Below are 6,000 nucleotides of genomic sequence, written 5' to 3'. Positions count from 1 at the left end.
TTTGATAATGATAGGTATCTTAATTGTGCGGCTCTATAATAATTTTTAAAGTTTGGCAGTTGTAAGCCTCCTTGTTTATACCATTCTGTTAATTTATCTAGTGCTATCCTCGGTTTCCCCCCTTTCCATAAAAATTTCCTTATTATTTTCTTTGACTCCTTGAAGAATTTCTCTGTCAGTTGTATTGGCAATGCCTGAAGTAGGTATAATATCCTTGGAAAAATGTTCATTTTAATACAGTTTATCCTTCCTATTAGTGTTAGTGGTAAATCTTTCCAATGCTCTAAATCGTCCTGTAATTTTTTCATTAGTGGATAATAAATGAGTTTATATAGTTGGCCGAGATTTTTATTTATTTGTACACCTAGGTATCTTATTGCTTGCATTTGCCATCTAAATGGTGATTCCTTCTTAAATTTTGAGAAATCCGCATTATTCATAGGCATTGCTTCACTTTTATTTACATTGATCTTGTAACCTGACACTTCTGCATATTCCTTCAATTTCTTATATAATTCTTTTATTGATAGTTCTGGTTCTGTTAAGTATACTATACTTAACAGCAAATAAACTGATTTTATATTCCTTGTCTTTTATTTTTATCCCTTTTATATTATTTTCTGTTCTTATCAATTCTGCTAGTGGTTCTATAGCTAACGCAAACAATAAAGGTGATAGTGGGCATCCCTGCCGTGTTGAACTGCTTAAGTTAAATTGCTTTGATACATGTCCATTTACTGTCACTTTCGCTAATGGTCCCTTATATAATGCTTTAATCCAATTAATATACTTCTCCGGTAAACTGAATTTTTGCAATACTTTGAACAAATAATTCCATTCTACTCTGTCAAAGGCCTTCTCTGCGTCTAAAGCAACTGCTACTGTTGGTGCTTTATTCCCTTCTACTGCATGAATTAAGTTAATAAATTTACAAATATTGTCTGTTGTGCGTCTTTTTTTGATAAATCCAGTTTGGTCTAGATTTACCATTTTCGGTACATATTCTGCTAATCTGTTTGCTAATAGTTTAGCTATTATCTTATAATCTGTGTTAAGTAAAGATATTGGTCTATATGACGCTGGTGTGAGTGGATCTTTCCCTTGCTTTAGTATTACTGTAATTATTGCTGTTTTACATGAATCTGGTAAGCTTTGTGTTTTATCAATCTGGTTGATTACTTCCAGGAGGGGCGGAATTAATAAGTCTTTAAATGTTTTATAGAATTCTATTGGGAATCCATCCTCTCCTGGTGTCTTATTATTTGGTAATTTTTTAATTATCTCTTGTATTTCTACTATTCCAAATGGCTCTGTTAATTTATTTTGTTCCTCTATTTGTAGTTTTGGTAGTTCAATTTTAGTTAGAAATTCATCTATTTTCCCTTCTTTCCCTTCGTTTTCAGTTCAGTATAATTGTTCATAGAATTCTCTAAAGTTTTCCTTAATTTCTTTCGGATTATATGTAATTTGTTTGTCTTTTTTCCTTGATGCCAATACCATTTTCTTAGCTTGTTCTGTCTTAAGCTGCCATGCTAGGATTTTGTGCGTTTTTTCACCTAGTTCATAATATTTCTGTTTTGTCTTCATTATATTCTTCTCCACCTTATATGTTTGTAGTGTTTCATATTTTATTTTTTTATCCGCCAATTCTCTTCTTTTAGTTGTATCTTCCTTCATTGCTAATTCTTTTTCTATATTTATTATTTCCCTTTCTAACTGCTCTGTTTCCTGATTATAGTCCTTTTTCATCTTGGTTACATAACTTATTATTTGCCCTCTAATGAATGCTTTCATTGCATCCCATAGTATAAACTTATCTTTTACTGATTTCGTATTTATATCTAAATACATTTTAATTTGTCTTTCAATAAATTCTCTAAAATCCTGCCTTTTAAGTAACATGGGGTTTAATCTCCATCTATACATTCTTGGAGGGATGTCCTCTAACCTTACTGTCAATATTAAGGGTGAATGGTCCGATAGTATTCTAGCTTTATATTCTGTTTTTCTTACTCTATCTTGCATACGAGCTGATAACAAAAATAGGTCTATTCTTGAGTATGTTTTATGTCTTGCCGAGTAATATGAATATTCCTTTTCCTTTGGGTGTTGTTTCCTCCATATATCCAAAAGTTGCATTTCTTCCATTGATTTAATTATAAATTTGGTTACTTTGTTCTTTCTGTTAATTTTTTTCCCAGTTTTGTCCATATTTGAATCCAAATTCAGGTTGAAATCCCCTCCTATTAATATGTTCCCTTGCGTATCTGCTATCTTCAAAAAGATATCTTGCATAAACTTTTGATCTTCTTCGTTAGGTGAATATACATTGAGTAGATTCCAAAACTCCGAATATATCTGACATTTTATCATTACATATCTCCCTGCTGGATCTATTATTTCCTCTTCTATTTTAAATGGCACATTTTTACTAATTAATATAGCTACTCCTCTTGCTTTTGAATTATACGATGCTGCTGTTACGTGTCCTACCCAATCTCTTTTTAATTTCTTGTGCTCCAATTCAGTTAAATGTGTTTCTTGCACAAATACTATATCAATTTTTTTCTTTTTTCAGTAAATTTAGCAGTTTCTTCCTTTTAATTTGGTTATGTATTCCATTAATATTTTAAGTCATATAGTTCAACGTAGCCATTTTATACTTTGTTTATCTTCCCTTTCCGTTTCTCCATCATTACCTTTCCTTCTTTTCCATTTCTGTTTTCTTGTTTTGAACCCTTTATAAGACAACATTCCTAAAACATCAAACATTTTCCTTATTCTCCTATTTAAAACTTCTTTAGCCCCAATCTCCCCTTCCCCTCCTGAGTTGTCCTTTATCCCTTGTCGGACAACCACATCTCCCCTCTCCATTTGGATTTGCGAATTCACTCGCAAGCGTCAGCTGATTTTGCAGTGACCGTAACTCCTCCCCACCCAGCCCCCCCAGAAAAGATTTCACTTTTGATATGTAACAAAGGTCACTCTTTTAATTCCCTCCTTATTCCCTCTATTCCATTTCCTTCCCTTATTAATTCTTGTCTATACTCTCTATATTTTCCTCTAAATACGGATACATTCATGTATGCACACTATACATATACACACATATACCTCTTTACCCACATACATATAAATCGTGGTCATTTTTACTCTTATTACATGTCTTCATCTCTCTGTTTCCATTTCTGCAAATTTCCTTGCTTCCTCTGGATCCGAGAATAGTTTTTTTCCATAAGATCGTTTTCGCTGTATTGAACTCCTTCCTCTTCTTCAGGAGTTCAAAACTTATGTGTCTTTTTAGTTCGCAGTCTTTTGTACTCTCGTTACACGTCTTCATCTCTCAGTCTATTTTGTAATTGTTCTGCAAATTTTCGTGCTTCCTCTGGATCCGAGAATAGTCTGTTTTGCTGTCCTGGAATAAATATTTTCAATACTGCTGGATGCTTTAGTATAAATTTATACCCTTTCTTCGATAAAATCGCCTTTGCTGTATTGAACTCCTTTCTCTTCTTCAGGAGTTCAAAACTTATATCTGGATAAATGAAGATTTTTCGCCCTTTGTACTCCAGTGGCTTGTTGTCCTCTCTTACTTTTTCCATTGTCTTCTCCAGTACCTTTTCTCTTGTAGTATATCTTAGGAATTTTACTAAAATAGATCTTGGCTTTTGTTGTGGTTGTGGTTTAAAGGCCAATACTCTATGTGCCCTTTCTATTTCCATTTCTTGCTGTAGTTCTGGACATCCTAGGATCCTAGGGATCCAATCTTTTATAAACTCTCTCATATTCTTGCCTTCTTCATCTTCCTTAAGGCCCACTATCTTTATGTTATTTCTTCTGTTATAATTTTCCATTATATCTATTTTCTGAGCTAACAGCTCTTGTGTCTCTTTAACTTTTTTATTAGATTCCTCTAATTTCTTTTTTAAGTCCTCTACCTCCATTTCTACTGCTGCTTCTCGTTCTTCCACCTTGTCCATTCTTTTTCCCATTTCTGATAAGGTCATATCTATTTTATTCATTTTCTCTTCTGTATTGTTTATTCTTCTTCTTAAATCATTAAATTCTTGCGCTTGCCATTCTTTAAATGACTCCATGTATTCTTTAATAAGAGAAAGTATATCCTTTATCTTGCCTTTCTCTTCTTCTTCTATTTCACTGTACTCTTCCTCTTCCTCTTCTTCTTCCTCTGGGTTGGCCATCTGTTGTTTCTTTGTTGCCCTTTTCTTCTCTTCTTTCTTGTTTTCGTTGTCTTCTATGTTCTCCTCTTGCTGCTGCTGTTCTGCAGCTGTCGTTGCCGGCTGTGGAGATCGACTCCCCAGCTGGTCATCCCTCCCGTCGGTGTGTTTTTTTGCATGCGCATCGCGCATGCGCGAGGAGTCGCGCATGCGCGGTTGCGCACTTTTACTCGGCTCAGCAAGCCATTTTTGTAGTCCACTTTCTACCGACCTGAAGGAGCGGGTTTCTCTCTCCACCGTGGGCCTCTTCGAACAGGTAAGGCCTTCTCCTTCTTCTTCCGTTGTCTTCTCTTCCTCTCTTCTTACTGTTGGTTTCGATTTTTCTTTTTTCATCGCCATCTTCTTTCCACCTTTATACTCACTTTACTTTAATTTTTATTTTTGTGCCTTTGTGTTTTCCTTTGTTTTTTCCGACTTTTCTGGAGAGGGCTGGAGTTCACCGTCCGGCCACTACTCCATCACGTGACTCCTCCCGTCTTCATTGTTGAGGTCTTTCATGGCTTGTTTCAGCATCATGCTGAAGAAGATTGAAAAGAGGGTTGGTGCGAGAATGCAGCCTTGCTTCACGCCATTGTTAATGGAGAAGGGTTCAGAGAGCTCCTTGCTGTATCTGACCTGACCTTGTTGGTTTTCGTGCAGTTGGATAACCATGTTGAGGTGTGAATTCAGCGTTAGATTTAGTAATAAAGACTTGTATAAACTGAACTGCTCTCGGTGTGTGTGTGTCTATTTTCTTTCGGTAGCTCAAACACTGTGACCAATATAAAACGAACAAAATGAGAGGTACAAGTTTACCCAAGACAAATGGCGCTCCGAGCAGGATTGGTCTCAAGATATTTCATCGAAAGAAAGAGGTGAGCCCTGAGCCCTGAGCCCTGATGAACTTCCAAAGACGATGGGTTTGGCATGTTGGCCAATACCCTGTCTTTGTTGGGACCACCCATTAGTTGGGATGAAAAGTTAGATCCATCAAGTGCGCCTCTGGGAGAGTGGGTTACCACTCTCCTTCGAGAAAGTAAATTTCCTGTTAAAAAGGGGAAGCTGACAGACAGTTTTTGCTGCTGGCCACAGCCTTACGCCACTCCATTCAGCGTGAAGCAGAATCAGTTCAGTGAGAAGTAGAATCTCAGCATGAGAGAGAGCAACTAGAGGAGGAGCTAGAAGCCATGCGACAACTCTCCAAGAGGTGGCAACATCTCTCAGCAAGAAGAACTTCTAGAGTCTAGCCAACATCCCGGTTGGGGGAGGTGGAGAAGCTGCTACCGGCGCCTTGACAACCTACTACAAGTGTGCAGTCATTGCCTCGCTTCGGCAGTTGGGACTAGTCCAGACATTGATGAATATAATTGGGAAGGGCTTGCATATTGTAGTCTGAATTCAGCGTTAGATTTAGTAATAAAGCCTTGTATAAACTGAACTGCTCTCGGTGTGTGTGTCTATTTTCTTTCGGTAGCTCAAACACTGTGACCAATCTAAAATGAACAAAATGAGAGGTATAAGTTCACCCCCTTCCCTTCCTTCTCCTCTCAGAGAGCTATTTTCCTTTGCCCACACAATTCTCCCCATCACTTTTCTTCTCTATCCTCCCACCTGTATCCATCCATTACCTTTTAGTCCGCACTAAGAACTTGTGCTCCTCCTCTTCCCCTCTCCTCTCCTGATCTTTTAATCAGGCATCTGCCTGATTTTCAACATTCCCATTAAAGGGCCCATTTTCTAAAAACATTGATTGCCTTTTACTTCTTGTGAATGCTGAGTTGCT

Source organism: Narcine bancroftii, chromosome 4 (genome assembly GCF_036971445.1).
Source record: "Narcine bancroftii isolate sNarBan1 chromosome 4, sNarBan1.hap1, whole genome shotgun sequence".
In the NCBI taxonomy this organism is placed as follows: domain Eukaryota; kingdom Metazoa; phylum Chordata; class Chondrichthyes; order Torpediniformes; family Narcinidae; genus Narcine; species Narcine bancroftii.
The sequence above is the reverse complement of the archived record's forward strand: the minus strand, read 5'-3'. Positions refer to the sequence as shown.